The 18,174-nt window shown below is 46.0% G+C and overlaps 1 protein-coding gene across 10 annotated transcripts in view; it reads right to left on the bottom strand.

Annotated features, from left to right (window-relative positions):
• Positions 1-18,174, bottom strand: part of NEDD4L (NEDD4 like E3 ubiquitin protein ligase) — a 341,415-nt gene that overhangs the window by 93,453 nt on the left and 229,788 nt on the right. The gene's annotated exons all lie outside the window — the stretch shown is intronic.

Genomic DNA, 18,174 nt, shown 5'->3' with positions numbered 1-18,174 from the left:
CAGAGACACCTTTGGATTCTGCGGTTTGTCTCTGAACTCAGCTACCAAAGAACAGACCTGCAGAAGTTCACGACAGATGCCCTTAGTAGCCAGAACAGGGTCGTTGGGATATTCGGGAAAAGGGAACCTAAGTAACCTCAAGTTCAATGTCTGATTCATTAGCATGCTCTTCCTCATACATCTCAGGGCATCTGAAACCAGCAGTCGTCCATCTGTCGTCCCCTTGCCTGGCCAGCCAATGGCTCTGCAGGTGTGGGATAAGGTACTCAAGCAGACGACGAGGTTACATGGAACTCAATGTGGTCTCGTTCTTGGCATTTCAGCGAGTGACAATCCTGAACTGGAGTTCTACAGGTTTCCACGAGGACACTGACTGTTCATAAAGGCGCCATGAAGACAGCCTGGAGTTGAGCTTCGGCAATCCCAGGCCCATCCTGCTTGGTACTCTCTTTTCGGCACTGGCCATACTCTGGCCGCAATCACATCTCGGGCCAGGGGACTCCAGCGAAGCTCGCCGGGGGGAGGAGCTCCAGCCATAGTCTGGTAAAGGTCTTCGAGACTGCAAAGCATAACAAGCTACTGCGTAGCTCTCCCATGATGGGCCAGAGACTATTGTCTGCAGGTTGAGGAACTTGCCCAAGGTCACTGAGCTGGTCAGTAGTAGCCAGAATGTGACCCCAAGCAGTCTGGCTCCGGAGCCCATGGCCTCACCAGCACAGTACAGAGCGGACAACTTCACGTACAAGGGTCTTAAGGAAAACCCTGCACAGGCTCCTCACTTGCCCTTAGGAAATCCCAGTTTGCTATGCTGTGTCCTCAACTCCGCATGTCCTCAGGGTGACACCTGCCAGGTTCAGTTCTTGCGACCTGCAAACTCCTACGGGACGTAATCTCGGATTTGTCACGTGCATATTTTGCCTATGTTCTTCTCTCATCTACAGGTCTTTTAAAAGATCTTATCTTCAATCAATCCCCACACTCAATGTGGGGCGTGAACTCACAACCCCGAGATCAAGAGTCATCCGCTGACTGAGCCCGCCAGGCGCCCCTCATCTATATCCTAATAAACAATGAAATGAGCAAAGTGTAAGTTTGAAAAGGAAATGAAACGGAGTGATTTTTATTCTTACTAAGCACCCCCTTCCTATCTTTCAAAGTGGGACTCTCAAACCGGAGTGTGCCCGCCTCTGTGGATACACAAAGACCTTCTGAGAAGTTGGGCACGGGTGGTTTTAAAGAAATCATGTTCTACATCCTTCCATATGTTCTCTTCCCTAAACCCCATCTGCCCGAGAAGCAGTGTCTTCTGCTGCTGCCTCTCCTTCCCTACCTGCTTTTACCTAAACCACAGCTCCCCTTCCCCTGCTTTCCAAAGAAAGGTTTACTCCTCACCCTTCCCGAAGCTTACCAGCACGCATTTGGCCGGGTGTAAAAAGCACGGGATGAAGGGAGGCTTTGAAAACGTACAGCCCCAGAGGGAGCAAAGAGAGAAGACAGAACACGAGAGACACATCTTTCACCACAGCCTGGGGGACAGGCTCCTTGAAGACACCGAATGGCAATGTCTCCCATATCTACAATCTGCCCAATTTTCCTTTGATTTGATTTTTAAGATGAAGTCAGATTTTTAGTGATAGGAAATAAGCCTCCTATGGCTGACTGTATTAAATAATAAGGAACGATCGTTAATTTTGTGGCAGATATTTTCCATAAAATGAGCCAGGTCTGTAGTTGCAAAATGAAAAAAATCCAAATTTTTCATACACTCAATACCCTAGAAATTATATCTTTTGCAGCTACTGGGCTAATAACTTACTGAGCTACTGATAAATTACAGGTGTCAAAAATGTATGAGAAAAAAATTTTTTTTAATGTGTGAGACACCGTTCTTCAAAATTCTTCGTAAGGTTCACTAAGCAAAAATGTCTGGAGACTACAGTTCAAGGCACATAATCCATCATAAGGTGTCAGGTCACTAACTGGGTTGTTATTAAAAAGTTTCCCTCAGAGCTCATTAAGTATTTAAAGCTTCTTCCTCTAAGGTACAGAAAGGATTTTTAGACGGCAACGGAAGTGAAAACAAAAAACGAAAAGTTGAAAATGAAAATCACCCCCTTTCTATCTACGGTGTCGGTGAGAAACAGTCTGGAGAGGAAAACTTCCAAGCTTTGCAAAAAAATTATGCAAACAATTACCGGCCAATTTAAAACACGAAATGTGAAGGATGAGGAGAAACTTATGTTAATTGAAGATTCTGGCAGGTGTGAATTCAAGACCAGAGTGTGTCCCCTCTTCCACTCCCTGCAAGATAAGGAGGACACAAGCCCTCCTTCCAGTCTCCTGGAGACAGAATAATGTCAACAGGTACCTGAGTTACGTCTTTCTGAGCACGATGGGCAGGACTGAAGTGTGGAGTTAACCAGGGGTTCTCCAGGCCTCGATGGACATTAGAATCTTCTGACAAGCCCTAACAAGTCAGGTACCCAGGCCTCTCCCGAGATAATGAAATTTCTGGCAGACGGGCTCAGACACACGTGTGCTTCAAAAGCTCTCCGGGTTACTCTTATCTGTGGCCAGGGTTGACAGCCACTGAGTAAAGTTCTCGGTTTTCCGTGTTCACGAGAGAAACTGCACTTACCTGCGAAACTGGCAGAATTATGCTGATGAGCAACCTGACATCGAATTGCAATCTTTCTAAAAGTTTAAATAGTTCTCCCTGCCTCTCCTCCTCTTCTCCCCTCATTTGTGCCTCTACAGTCCTCCCACAGGACAACCGGCTGGGCCCATTTACATACGTTGGTAAATTAACTCCGTGGGCCTAGAAGGTGGATGAGATAGGGGGAAGGGGAGGCATTTTGGCCGCTCCTGTTCAGAGACTTAGCCTTCTGGTCCGACAGTGCCGGGATATTAGTAAGACTCACAGGTGTACAAAACACAGGGATTTCACTGGTCATGGCCACGAACTACCTGCTTGCCACTCTAATGCCGTAAAAAGACGAATCCCATTTCAAAATAGAAATCAGAGAATGGGATTCTCAGGAGGGACCTCAAAAGTCACTTGGTGCAACATACATCTGAGGCTAGTGGATCTATCTGTCCCTCCCCAGCAGGCGCTCACTCTGCTTGGTTCTGACCATCCGTGACGGAGCTCTCACTACCTAGGCCAGCAGAAAGGATAACTGCATAACCAAATCACCACCAAAGGTCAATCTTCTCATCTGTGAAATGGGACATCTTCCATAGTCACTGGATGTAAGCGGGGACAATTAGATTCAATAAATGTTATTCGTAACTCAAGGTTTCTCAATCTCATCACCACTGGCATTTGGGGTGAGATAATTCTTTGTCTGACAGGCTATTTTATGTTCTGTAGGGTTTCTAGAAACACCTCTGGCTTTTACCCACAACGTGTAGTGGCAACTCCCGTCCCCCAGCTGTGACAACCAGATGATGTCTCCAAACACTGTCAAATGTACGTGTGTGGAGGCGCGGACAGGACCAGTTGAGAACCACTGTCTAATTCCACTTCCCTCCTCCTACACACTCTGTAAGGTGTTCACGCCATCTTTGGACAATTCTGGAAAGAACGTTCTGGTAATCTGCCGATTTTTCAACTCCCCTAACGCGCCAGGGAGCTTCTGGAACTAGAACTTTCTCTAGCTAGAAAGTGTCAAAGCTGAGACTTGAACTAGAATCTCCGTGACTCAAACGCAGTAGATTTGTTTCCACAATATTGTGTTGTTTCCTAAGGGATAATCACTCTACGCAGGGAATGGGACAGCTCGATCACTTCCTCGAAGAAAGTTATCACGTCCTTATCCTTCAACTGGCTTCCCTTTCACCTCCCGCAGTATTTTTGTTTGTTGGTTTTTTAAAGAGATGTCTGCAAGCAAAGCTACACGCACTAGCCTATTTTCCAATTAATGGGATGCGCCAAGAGCGTGACATAGTTCACTCTGCGGGTGCCAGGAAAATCCTGAGGAACGGAGGCTGAAGGCTGAGTCCCTGCCTGAGTTGCGCTTAAAAAAACAGCAGCAAAAACTATGCAGTTATCAATCAGGAAGGAAATGAAGCTCTGGGCCAAAAACATTCCCGGAACAAGGAACAACCAGCTGCACAGGGAGCTGGTGCCCAAGCCAGGGGTCCCAGGAGCTCGGGAGACAGAGTGTGAGCATACTTCAGATAAGACGGAACTAACATTGGAGGCACCCAAGTCCAAGTCTTTACCGATGCCTTAACACACAAGGTAAACCTAGGAGAGGGAAGTCGTGCCTCTTTCTAAGCATCACAGGGGACCACCACTCATTCGGGTGCCCACAGGCGGTGCAAGAGGCAGATGCCAATCCGTGTGGCCCGTGAAACCCACCGGAACCACGATGAGCCCAGCAAGGCCCCCGGAGCAGGGGGTGATGGTAGGACTCCCAATTCTGAGCCCTCACGCCTCTCTAAGGCCCCACCTTCGTCCTGGCCCTGAAACCCACACGTGTGGCACAGTCTGCCTCGCATCAACGGACTCAAAGAAGAGGCAAGTGCTACCTCTGAGAAGTGCCCGGTCTAGAAGGAGGTCTTCTAAGTTATGGGTGTGGCTCTGAAGAGTACCAGGGCAAAGAACCCTCAGACGCGTGGTGGGGGGGAAAGACTGCCGGGTGCCGACCTGGCTCAGGAACGAACTAGCCGGATGACTTCGGGCACTGAGCCTTCCCTGGGACCAGGTTCCTCACTCGGAAAACGGGGCTGTGACCACCTGCACCTCCTATGTCGTCAACGGTTACACAACTCAAAGGTCAGTGCATGTGGAAGCCTTGTGCAAGTTACTACTAAACGCCGTGAGGCTTCTGCTACTAGTGAATATTTAAAACAATGAGAGCTGAGAAACGGGAGAAGTGGGGTCCCTGCCAATCCTGGCCAACTGGAAAGCCAACAGCTCTTTCCAGAAACTCGGTGGTTTCCTCAGTCTGGTGTCTGGTCAAAAGCCTTTTCTTGAATTGCCAAGAGTTTATAGCACATGCAGTTCGAGAAACCCTGCTCTATCCTGTGAGGGCAAAGATGGACGAAAGAGCTTTAAAAACAGAGTGAGCTCTTGTAAAATTAACTATCCCTTAAAAAAAATAAACACATGAAAATGAAATGTAACGTTAAGGACCAAGATGAAGGAACAAAGAAGACTATAAGCTTAGTCCAAGCTTAGAAATGGCCCCCGCTTTGTTATTCTAAAAAGTTGATCTGTTGTGAGGCTATTCAACTGGCAAAGAGTCCCTTTAGGTACACGCTGGGTGTCCAGATCGCTAACCCCATAATCCTGAAGAAAACTAACACAGGCAGGATCCCAGGGCCACACAGCAAAACCCAACAGTCTGTGAAGGACCTGGGCTTGAGGAGGCACTAATCCCGGCACTTCATTCTCACATCCAGCTCCTAATACTCCCCACTAGCAGGGGCGACAAAAGGACATGATGAGTCCTCACTGACATCATCACGTTGTCACCAACCCCCCCCCCCCCACAAGTGCACAACGGTGAGCTCTGGAGGTCACCTGCAGGGAACAGCAAGCAGGGCATGGGGGGAAGTGACTGACAGCAGAGATGAGTCACCTCCAGAGCTGGGTTCGGGTCCAGGGCAAGATTTTTGGTCACCCTGAAGGTTCATGGGAATTCTGCATTCAACTCCATGATACTTCCGTGGCTTAAGAGTTATGATTTTTTCCCCACAAAAATCTCTAAGGAAAATTATGGTTTCGTGATAGTAGGCATGTTTTAATTTTGTGATTTTCAGATATGAGCTTGCAATGCACGACCGCCCCCCACCCGCCCCCCAACAAGAGCAGAAACCCTGACAGAACTGTTCTGGGGCTTTCTCTCTGACCTGGAACAAAGTCCCTGTCCCTCTGGGCATCTCAAAGGGGAGGGATGTGAATAGATATAATCCAATGCGTTATTACTATAACCGTGAAGACATTTAATAAAGGAGGTGCCTGGCAAGTAAACTGTCATTCTACGGTGTACTTCCCCCAAAGAGAATACCAGAAAGAGTCACAAATTGGAGACTGTCCTTGGGAGTCGGTTTATGTGTTCACGACCCTCACTGAACACAGGTCTATACAAAAAAGGCACATGAAAATATAATTACATTCCCACGTAATTCCTAACCTCCTCAACTCATCAAAGCCCATTCATCCAAGCCTCTGTTTCCTCATCTGCAAAGTGGGGATAATACAGACACTGAGAAGCGAATGTCAGGATAAGCAGTAACTTTTGTGGGGAGAAGAGAGATGTATCAAAAGCAACAGGTGGGAGGCAGGATTAAACCGAGATACATTTCTCAAGGGAACAAAGTGCAGGAACAATCTTCTACGTAAGCTGGTGCAGTCAACCTTCCTAACTGCAGGACACGGCTCATTTTCAGCTGTAAGTCAACAATTAGCATATTAGCACATTCTAAGTGCTCCGCACAACTCGTCTCCCTTCATCCTTCTAACGTCCATTTTACAGACGAGCAAACTAAAGCAAAAGAAGGCTCAGCAAAATTTGCCCAAGATCAGAGAGGTGCTAAATAGCACAGCCAAGATCTGAATTCCCACTCAACATGTATGGACATTCTGAAAGTCACCCAGCCTTGGTTGCCTATATTCAAAGTAAAACCTCCAATTCTTGTAGCTTTTCATTTTCTGCTGGATAAAAATTTTAAGTTTATTTATTTTGAGAAGAGAGAGAAGAAAGAGTGCCTGAGAGCAGGGGAGGAGCAGGGGAGGGGCAGAGAGAGAGAGGAAGAGAGAGAATCCCAAGCAGGCCGCGTGCTGTCAGTGCAGAGCCCCGTCTGGGGCTTGAACTCACAAACTGTGAGATCGTGACCTGAGCCGCAATCAAGAGTTGGACGCTCAACTGACGGGGCCACCCAGGCCCTCCGAGAGTCTCTTCCAAAGTGTCCACTACCCTAATCCCAATTTATCTCTAAAAGGGGCCAGTGCAGGGAAGGCAGCTGCTTATCAGTTTATGAAATACAACTTAATTACATCTGTTTCAAGACCTGTAAAGCTGTCAAAGTGTGGTTCAGTGGGGTCTACCACCCACAGAAAATAATTGGGGGCCTTTCAAAGGCACGGTGATGGAGACCAGCTTCAGAGTTCAGTTTTCAAAAAGAAACCAAAATACATTCAATTCATACAAAGGTCCCGGAAAAGGTTTTTGATTCATTAGGACGTATCGCATTTCTTTTTATGCATCGTCGATTAAAAAAAAAAAAATATCTTGGTGTCTATAGCAGCCAAGAAACCTATCACAGTCACCCATTTCAGTCAGACTTGGCCTCTGTCCCTCTCCCTGCAAAGGGGACTTCAGACACAAGTTGGCCACTGGACAAAGGCACTGTGGGGTGACACCTTCTCTCATTGCTTCTCCTGCATGAGTGGCTTAGTGTGGAAGGAATCTTTTTACTTGAAATTCAAGTCAGGATTTTAATAAGGCAGAATCATGAACTCCAGAACAACTGTTGTTCGACCTAGACCAAACTGTGTTCGACCTCATGCTTTCCGCAGCCTTCTCGCACACACGGATGCGTGTGTATGCGTGTGCACGCACACATCCGCACACCATAGTTGAGAAGCAAAAGTATATGCAAGCATTTGAGTGATCTGATCAAAGGTAAGTATTTAGAAGGCAACTGTCATCGTTAAACGTAACGGCTCTTTAATCCTCGGCCACGGTACAGATCATTATTAGCTACAGTCCGCAACTTAACCATTTATTTATTTCATTTCGAGTTTTACTGGATGGAACATGCTATGCTGCAATTCAAGAAGTCCCAGGGACGAAAATACAGGGAGACATTGTCATATAAAATGTAATTTAGAAGCTTGGTTTATATTCCGAGGTGAAATGGTATCCCAAGAAATGTTGAATTTGTCATCATGTGCTCGCTGGGTGGGACCAGACAGGACAGTGTTTGATTACCTGGGGTGGTAATGCTCAACAGAGCCAGTAAATAGACTTTTTTTTTTTTTTTAAAGAAAAAAGGGGAGAGAGAAGGAAAAGACAAACTTTAAGGCAATGGTCTCAACACTTCATATGCATTAGCTCATTTAGTCATCCCAGAAAGCCTGAGGTAGGTACCATTATTAGCCCTATGCTGAAGATGAGAAAAGCGTGCTTTAGAAAAGTTAAGTAGCTCCAGTCGCCCATAAGCAGGGCCACGTCCAGGGAGCGACAGACCCAGCATTCAAACTCAAGCTTGCTTTATCTTTCCAAGCCGTCCCTGCAGATTGAGACTTAAGATGACCAGGGTTGCAGAGATAAACCCAACACCAGGCATCCCTGAATTCTTATCAGTGTCATGCCCTTGGCAACACAGAGAAATCCGGGGGCCCTTTAAAACACATCCAGAAAAAATTACTGTCCTTTTTAAAAGCGTATTTCTGCATTTTCACTAAGACATGTAGCGTTCGTGCAGGTGAATTCAAATGACCCCAAACGGTGTAAAAGGACACTGTCGTAGATTCTACGGTAAGCTTAAGTTTCACTGATTTTATTCTTCTCTATCGCTGATTCGCAGAGCCGATTCCACTCGTGCTTGTTCGCACAGACGCATTATCTCTGGGTGGTTTCCCTTCAAGAATCTGAACTGCTATTTTACTGGAGAAAGAGAAACTAAAGAATAGACAATGCACCGTCGAGCACAACAAACAGGAAAGAACATACACAGGAAGGCACGCTTGCAGGAGGCAGCTCCTGGGAAAAGACCCAGAGACCGGAAAAAACGATGGGATGGGAAATAGTCAGACGGGGGTGGGAGGCTGGACGCGAGGATCCCAATATCCCTGGGGTCAAATGTTCCAGCGCACAGAGAGGTACATGCTGGGTACGCGGGCCCAGAGGCTCAAACGGTCGCGGCTTGTACCACTTTCTGGTTCTCAGGCTCCAACGCGACCTTCGTCCCGGGACTCATTTTACATGTACCTGTCTTCTCCTTCAGCAAAATCACAAACAACCCTGGGGCGGGCCTAGTTTTATGTGTCTCTGTCTTAGCAACAGCACCAACATATAGTATGTTCTCAATAATCACTGTTTAATTTCGGAGTAAAATGACCCCGGAGGATAGAATCTGAACTCTCTGGCTCTCTCCCGACGCCGTCCCAGTTGTCAAAAACGGGGTTGTAGCAGGCTGGAAAGAAAAAAAAAAAAAAGGCCCGCGAAGGTATCAGGTCCTCATCCCTGGAACCTGTATAGGTCACCTTATGAGGAAAAAGGTCTTTGCAGATGTGACTAAATGAACATGGGGTGAAATGATCGTGGGGTGGGGAGATTACCCCACAGCATCCAAGTAGGCTCAAAATGGAATCACAAGTGTCCTCAGAAGAGAAATGCAGAGGGAGAGCTGACACAGAAGAGGTGGCGACAACACGACCACAGAGACAGAGACCACGGCCACGCAGCCACGTGAGGCGGGAGGAGGCAAGTGATGGATTCTCTCGCAGAAGCTCAAGTGGGAGCGCAGCCCTGATCTCCTCCTCCAGTGCGGTTAATACTGATTCTGAACTTCGGGCCTCCGGAGCGGTCGGAGAATAAATTCTTGCGTTTTTAAGCCACATTTGTAGTAACTGGTTACGGCAGCCATAGGAAACGCATAATGGGCAAAGACCAATCCAGAAACAAGTTTAGGAGGAAGAGAACTGAAGGTCTAGGAGGTGCCCTGCCCTTGGATCCACTGACCAGACGGTCCGGCAAAGCCTGGACTGCCTGGGGAATTCTGTTCTCACCCAAAGAAATTCCTGACTAACGGTGTTTCGAGGGTCCGTACAAACCTTTATTCTGGGCACCGCCCTCCCCCGCCCCCACCAAAATAAAAAGGTTATCTCCGTGGGCCAAACTCAAATTCTGCAAGAGAGATCAGGAGACCGTCTGAAGGTCTGCCCCAACATCATTTTACGACTTCATTAACAGGGTCGAGATGCACAACACTAAATTTCCCGTTCTGCCCAATGCTTTTCATCTGTACTCACACATCAGGAGGAACTTTCTTCCTGGAAACACGTAAGAAGCCATAAGCAAAAATGAAATACCTTTCTCCATTGCAAACCCCTTCAAAGGTCTGTTTAAAACAACTATTCCCCAACCACCCCCCATAAAACCTAAAGGATCCTTGGACAGAATCTCTATTTTCTGCCAGCAATTTCCTTGCTCAGTAGCTGAAATTCTCCCCTACTTTCATTGCCTCTCCTGAGTGCCCATGAACAGCCACCGCTGGTTGTACATCAACTTACACAGAAGTTTGTTACAACTGCCTTTCTTCAAAAGGTTAGGACACAGGCATATGCTGTAACATCCATCACGATTCTGTGCTCCTTACATGGTCTCTGAAGCCACGAGATTACCTGAGCTATTTGAGACTATTGAGGGAATAAAGTTCTATTTCAACCATGGTTTCTTTTAAAATAAAGTTCCCCTGGCCATTCAAATACTTGAGGCTTTTGCTGTGGCTGCTGTGTTCCTGTTTGGTGTTTTAGCACTATTTAATGACAGCGACCATCAGTTAAGAACAGAAGACAAATACACAGTGTGAAATCACTCCATGGGCTTTCACCTAGGATCTCAAAAACTGAAAGAAAAAAGGAACCTGGTCTAGTAGTTTAATCAAAGACACGACAATGAGAAGATCTAAGAAAAACAAATACTTATGGCACACAAGTCACATGTTGGCAGCTGCTAGTTTTTGATAAAGCAGCTATTTCGTTCATTTCAGAACTGTCGTATTTTTATTTAGCCACTTCCTAAGAAATCTGTATGAACAGCTGCTTGGCTAAAAACTAAGGCACTGAAATTGGAGCCATTCAGTGAAAAGTGTTTCCCCTCAACCCCACATGCAATTTATTCTAAAAAAAAAGGGGGGGGGATCCAAAAATGAATCCGAATCAAACCGAATTCAAGAGTCTTGAGAAGATACCCCGCCATGAATTATGAAAGTCTTCTCACTGCCTTGGTTATCTAAATTAAGTGAGAAAATATTTCCAGAAGGTGGCAGGAAGGGGAACCCTTTAGCTTATTTTGAGAAAAAAAAGCAAGCAGAAAGCGTGACATGCATTTCTGTAATGTTGATTCATTATCAGATTTCCCTTGTGGTAACGTAAAAAGTCGACATAAGGTTATGAAGTTCAGTATGGCCATTCACGTCACTGAGGACAAATGGTATATGAAACCTTTCCTAAGATCAAAATTCCCTTACCCAGAGTAAATAAAAGACTGCCGAAAATAAACAAATCACAACCCATTATTACACACCAGAGGATTCGGGAGTCAAAAGCACTAAGATTTTTGCAAAGACTAGGTTCTGTTAATTAAAACGTTAAATAGGTAAGAGTGTAAATAGAGAGAAGTTTATTATTACATGATCACAGCACAGGGCTGATGTATTCTTAAGAAGAGCTTTATTGCACACAACCTGGGTTATTAAAATCGCTGTGCTTTTTAATGACATGATAATTACCCCGTGTGCACGAGTTGTCATCTTCTTGCTATTGGAAGAGGGATGTATTATTATTTTAGAGGTAATTTGTTCTTTAAAACGCAGCTAGACTGGTACAGTAACTACAATGGCACTGATTTTGCCAAGAAGAGAACGGGCCGGTTCTCATCTTACCATCGTAAAATCATTTTATTAAGAAACATGATCCAACAGTTAATGAAGAATCCACGGTGCAACTATCCCACAACTGAAAAACAAATCTGAGCACCAGGTAATCAGTGACCAACTGTGCTCCGGTCAAGTACAAATTTTCCTGTCTTGTTTGACCGGTTTCTCTGAACCACTGCTCTCAAATCCCTGGACATCACGCAGCTGGATCAGATAAAACCCAGCAAAATGATTCAAGGGAAAAATAGGACTTTAGGTATCCCCTACCCCAAGTACAGGTTAGTATATTTTCGGCGGCCATAAGCTAAACTCCTAAAAGAGAGTAAAAAATTACATAGGTGTCAGTTCATGTGTTTTAAAGATGAAAATTCTATGGACAAAAAGATCTCGCTTTCCGGACTGAATCCTACTGTACAGGCATTCATCTTTCTAAGGGCACCGTGTGTAACGTAAGCATCCAAAGAATGCTGGGGGAGCTAACGTTCCTTAGGCTTATTTGTACTAGAGAGTAATATATAATGAATTCGTTTAAAACCCAACGAGCGTTTAGTCACATCATAAAGCATTACGGCGAACACCACGAGGTATGAGAAAATGCCTAAACCAAGTCTTACGTCACAGGGGCTTAGAGAAAAGGAAGAGGGGACAGGACATCCACAGAAGTAGCTGTAACTACAATAGAGTGGAACCACATAAATTACTACAGGACAGCAAGGCTTGCGGGGAGGCCCAGAGAGGGGCCAAGGGGGCCCATGTGAAGGGGAGAAAGACCGGGATGGGGAGGCAGCAGAAAGGAGCCCCCAGCCCCCAAGACACGGCCAATTCCTTGGAATGGGAAAACCCAGGAGAGCCCAAGGGAAGATGCCTTGGAGACCTGAGCAAGCAAGGCCCAGAGAGCCTCGAGGCATCTGGAGGGAAATGGGAAGTCACGGAGGCAGCGGTGAGGACGGAGGGAGAGGAAACTCACTCCAGGCCAGCTCATCCTCCAAGTCCAGGCCTCCCTGCGCGCTCTTCGAGGTGAAGGCCACTGGTCCTCACCGCAGGGGACGCTACCTAACACCCGCGAGTCTGGGTTCTCACAGCGCCTCCTGGGAACCCCCAGGTCTGTGTCCTAGCATGCTGCCTCTCCCACCTCAGCTTATAGGTAACTGACCGCCGGACCGCTTACGCAACCTAGTTTCTCAGTTGGCTCTGTCCCGTGTAAGAGGAGGACTTGGATTTTTTTTTCTTCCTAAGTAAGCAGGGAGAGGGTGCGTGCGTGCGTGCGTGTGTTGTTGTGGTTTGTAGGAGGGGCAGGAAAAGGAAAATTAAGTATTAAAAAAAATATTTTATGTTTATTTTTGAGAGAGAGAACGAGAGAGCGAGTGCAGACAAGGGAGGGGCAGAGAGAGAGAGAGAGGGGGAGACACAGAATCCTAAGCAGGCTCCAGCCTCCGAGCTGTCAGCATAGAGTCTGACACAGGGCTCGAACCCACGAACCGCGAGATCATGACCTGAGCGGAAGCCAGCCGCTTAACTGCTGAGCCATCCGAGCGCCCCTGGAAAATGAAATACCTTTTATCTTTGCCATCCCTAGCTGCTGGCAAACATTCACTACATCCAGGGAGCAAAATCCTTGAAAATTCCTATTTATCAACAATTATCAATGGCAAACTTTTTGTCCTTAGTTTCACCCAGTCATGTTTCAGTTTTAAGACCGGACAGATCAGCATCTTGGAAAATACCAAACATAAAAACGAGTGCTTTCTTAGGCAAACATTATACCACAGGCAAAAATCCATTCGCTGTGTGCCAGTTAAGTTGGTACAGCGGGAAATTAGCCAGACTGTTATTTCTGGGGGCTCAGAAAGTAGTCAATTGACATGGAATTTGACTTACTTAAATCAGCCCATTAAAAAATGCGCCTATGGTGAAGGACTTCTTATAGCATACTCTCGCTGATTTTAATACGAAAATATTACCAATTGCCCAGGTTGCTCACTGCTTTTCAGTTCTCGCTCCTTCCTAGACACGGAGAAGACTATGCTTCCCAGGCCTCTGGCAGCCAGGCAGGGACAGATTACTAGTTTTGGCCAATGCCTTCAGACAAGAGGTGACAAGTGTCACCCCAGAGTGGAGGCTGGGAAGCGCTCTTGAGCAATCCTCTGCTGGGCTGGGTCTGCGTGACCGTCTGGATCGGAATGCCTGCCGACCTGGGCTGGCAAGGAGCACGGGTGAGAAGCAAACCCGCGGCGTGTTCAGCTACTAAGATTCGGGGGTGTGCTCATGCACCTCTCCTTTTCAATGACCATCACCGGCGGGTTTCTCAGTGGACATCCGGCGGAAAAACCGGGCAGAGGACAAGTCTCTACAAGACAGAGCGGTGCACGGCTGCAGGAATCAACGGTTTCTGCTCATCAAAGAGAACCTGGCTATGGTTTCAGTCCCCGGTCCAGCGGTACTAATCCTGTGCCTCAAAGTGACACTAATTTGTTTGCTCGCTCCCAACGGCAGAAGACACCGCAGACATTCTTTTCTCACACGTCATTTCTAATAGTGTTGCTTCATATAAACACTATTTTCATGGGCAACAAGATAAGGGATTACTTCTCTATTTTTAGATGCTCTACCAGCTCTGGGCCTGGCCGGCGTTGTTTATATACATTTGGAGTGACCTCCGAGTTTTCAGGCCGGCTACCAGGCCACATTTGCCAAGGGTGAGATTCTATCGGCGAGAGCAGGCATCGTGTGGATGACAGGGATTGACGTCTATTTTATCGTGCGTTTATGAAGCCCAAACAATCGGTCTGGATCTATTTTAGCTTGGCCCAACAATAAACGTGGACCTATTTTTATAATATTTTGTGCTAAGATTAGCAGAAGAAATCTGGACACCGTACTTCCCCTAGTGAACTTCCTGTTACTAAGCCGTATCATCAGTGGTTGGCCCGTTAGTCATTTCTTTGCCTATTCATTCAATCAACAAACATTTATGGCGCCTACTTTGCGCTAAGCACGTAACCCGGCTCCAAGCATCCGGAGTCTAATGCCAGCCTACCGGTTGGTAACACTACTAATTTATTAAAATGTCTGTCCGACCACTAGAGAGTTGGCAGTTAGGGGTATTTTGTTTTAATAACACAAACAGATGGATATCTTAGTTCTGTTACATGGGAACTTGATGGACAAGGAATGATGTTCCTGAAAGTCAACTCAATTAATTTTACCAAGGAAATTATGAATATCAATGTTATTATACATACAATGCTGGGGTAAGACTTCAGATTGATGACAGCCATTAAGGTAGAATTTCATTGAAGGTAGAATCTGAAGGGTGCCTGGCTGGCTCAGTCAGGAGATCAGGAGACTCCCGACCTCAGGGGCTGTGAGTTTGAGCCCCACATTAGGTACAGAGGTTATGTCCTCACAGACAGACACACATAATTTAAGGTAGAATCTGAAACCTTGTAAAGAGCTGTGCAGGCATTTATACCGAGGCACATACACATTTCAAGGGATTTTATAACGCTGGTAGTCCTAAAATAGGTAAAATCCACAGAAGACCTTCTCCTGCCTTGGATACTAAGGACGCTTTATAAAGACTTGGCGGGGACGAGGTGCCAAGTAGAAGCTTCCTTCCCTCACGACTGCAGGCCTCTCCCGCTGCGGTTCTAGCACGCTCACCGTCCCCGTGTGTGGGTAGAGACATGGGCCTCTGAGAGCATGGCGGACTCCTCTTACGCCTTGAGAGGCACGCTCTTCGCAGGCTGTGTGCACAACACACTTCTGTTCGCAACCTTCTTTCAAAAGCCACTTTAAAAAGCAGATTCTAAAGGCGCCCGGGTGGCTCAGTCGGTTAAGCATCTGACTTCGGTTCAGGTCATGACCTCACGGTGCGTGGGTTCGAGCCCCGTGTTGAGCCCGCTTTGGATTCTGTGTCTCCCTATCTCTCTCTGCCCCTCCCCTGCTCATGCTCTGTCTCTCTCTCAAAAAGAAACAAACGTTAAAAAAAAAAAAAAAAAAAGATTCTAGTAACCAAAATATGAAGAATTCAACAAATGGAATGCTTTGGGCTCATTGGTTCTCCACCTTTCTTCCTATCCAGACGGGACACTGGTATTAGCCATGCACCCCAAGGCTGTAATCCAGGAGCACCCAGGGTTACCAGCGATTTCCTCAGAGAAAACTATTCATTTCCCACTGCCCCTCTCACTCAGCGCCTTTGGAGATGCACCTGAGGATGAGGTTATCAGAGAAAACCCTGGACTGTGAGCTGCTTTATACACAAAGTGATCCTTTGTAAATACGTGCAATTTGCCGTCAAATTTACTCGGGGAACCGTTCACAAGTGAGGCAGCTCGTTCATTCTCACAGCTCATCTAGATAAATGCATGTGCAAATGAACTTAGTAGGGCTGCAGAAGAAAGGTGTCCGTCCTCAGAATAAAATAGCAAACACTTTACATTATACCTACGCTCGGACCCAAGATACGGTGCCTAATTATGGGCCTTTTCTTTTGTCTGTACACTTATTTTTACACCCCTGGATATGTGGTGTAAGGAATCAAGCGGAATCTATATTGAGCACATGGCAACACTGGCAGACTTTGTTTATCTGATACTTCTCTCTTCTAATTGGAGAAGGGACAAACCATGAGTTATCTGAGCCTTTCGGGGTTTTGGTAGCAAGACAGGAACATTTAGACCATGGAAAAAGTTATACAAGGAATGTTTGAAGTTTAAAACACTTTTGCTAGAACTTCCTGGTACTTTAAAATAAAATGTAAAACCCCTACGATGGTGCTGCTGATACCTATTTGGTTAGCATCCACCAGCGAGGTTTAGAACTAAAGTCAACACTGAATCCAAATTTCTTTTACGCTGCAACGGGCGGACCGCGGTCTCTGTAGACAACACGCTGAAGGACAGAACACGGTTAAAAATCACTTTCTTTCAGGATGGAACAAGGTTCTGCCATCAAATTATTACTAAATCGTGTTAAAGTCCACCTCACAGCCTTACGTAAGCTGTCTGACATTTATCTCTACAGTTGATTGCTTTTATAATTTTATTTTACGACATGAAAATTTATGGGCGGTTTTCTTTCAAACATCCTACAGTTAAAAAAAACAAAAAAAAAACAAAAAAAAACAAAAAAAGAAAGGAAGAAAATAGAACCCAGCCTTTCAGCAGATGCTTTCTTTCTCTTCGTGGTTTGCCAGATAGATTTGTGTTCTCTTTTGTTCATGATATCTTAAGATACAGCACTGTATTTTTCAAAATAAACCTTGAAAGAACGAACGTGAGCTTTCCCCCAGTCTACTGTTACATTTTTCTCCAAGTCAGTAGGAGAACAGCAAGATCTCAGGAAGAACCACTTACTGGGTGGGCAAATTCGTCAGGCATGAACTGGCAAAGTTCTACCGTAATTCGATTTTAAAAGCTTATTTCCTTGTAATAGTCAAGATCATGTTCAGCTGTAAAGGAACCCAGAGTATGAACAGGACACCTGATTATCATTATTGCCTTGGTCTGTTTTTTTGTTTTTCTTTTTTTTAATGGTTCAAAGAGAATTCTTCCCACCATCTTTGTTAGAAAGAGCAAAAGAGCTCTATCCTTGGCTCACTCATTGTTCTTCCCAGCAAAATACAGGCATGTGCGCGCGCGCGCACACACGCGCGCACACACACACACACACACACACACACACACACTTATAAAAGGATATTCACCAGAATTAAAACCCCAGCACACGGCCTCAATTGTCTACCAAGTCTGAGGTTTTCTATTTGACAAAAATGCATGATGCATAAGGAAGGAAGTGGAAATACTCACTACAAAACTCATTTAGACTTCAGTTTCAAAAATATTTATAAAATCGAAGATTTGTGGGCAGCCTGGGAACATGAAAAGCAGTGTGAGCTGGGGTTTCGATTCTGTTATATAAACTCAGAACCTAATTAGTTTGTTCAGAAATGTCCTGTAGTACAGAGAGGAACCCCTGATCAGGAGGACAAATGTCACCCGCGGTCTGGTGCCATCCTCCAGGGATGCCTACCACAATGCCACTCTGTGGACCCCACGATCAGGAAGCACATACTGGAAAAGCAATGGTATATTCTGCTTCCTCACCTCTTGCCAACTCATTTTACATGATGTTTACTATTTTTGAGACAGAGAAAGAGAGAGAACGAGTGGGGGAGAGCAGAGACAGAGAGGGAGCCACAGAAACCGAAGCAGGCTCCAGGCTCTGAGCTGTCAGCACAGAGCCCGACCCGGGGCTCGAACTCATGAACCGCGAGATCGTGACCTGAGCCAAAGTCGGACGCTCAACCGACGGAGCCACCCCGGCGCCCCTCAGCTCCATCTTTTAAACACAATCACTGACCAAAGCTTTGTCCTCTATTTATCTGTAAGTCAAGCATGCAGTTGTCTGAATTCTTTGGCAGTGGGCAAACAGAAATAAAGGAGAATGGAATTTCATGCTGGGTTGAGAGCTGCCTTTTTGATCATATAGACCTTTATTAAGCTCCTCAGCATTTGCACAAGATAAGTTTAAATGAGAACAAAGTTAAAC

The sequence above is a fragment of the Panthera onca genome, chromosome D3 (assembly GCF_046562875.1).
Source record: "Panthera onca isolate mPanOnc1 chromosome D3, mPanOnc1 haplotype 2, whole genome shotgun sequence".
Lineage (NCBI taxonomy): Eukaryota > Metazoa > Chordata > Mammalia > Carnivora > Felidae > Panthera > Panthera onca.
This window is presented reverse-complemented; position numbering and strand designations above follow the sequence as displayed.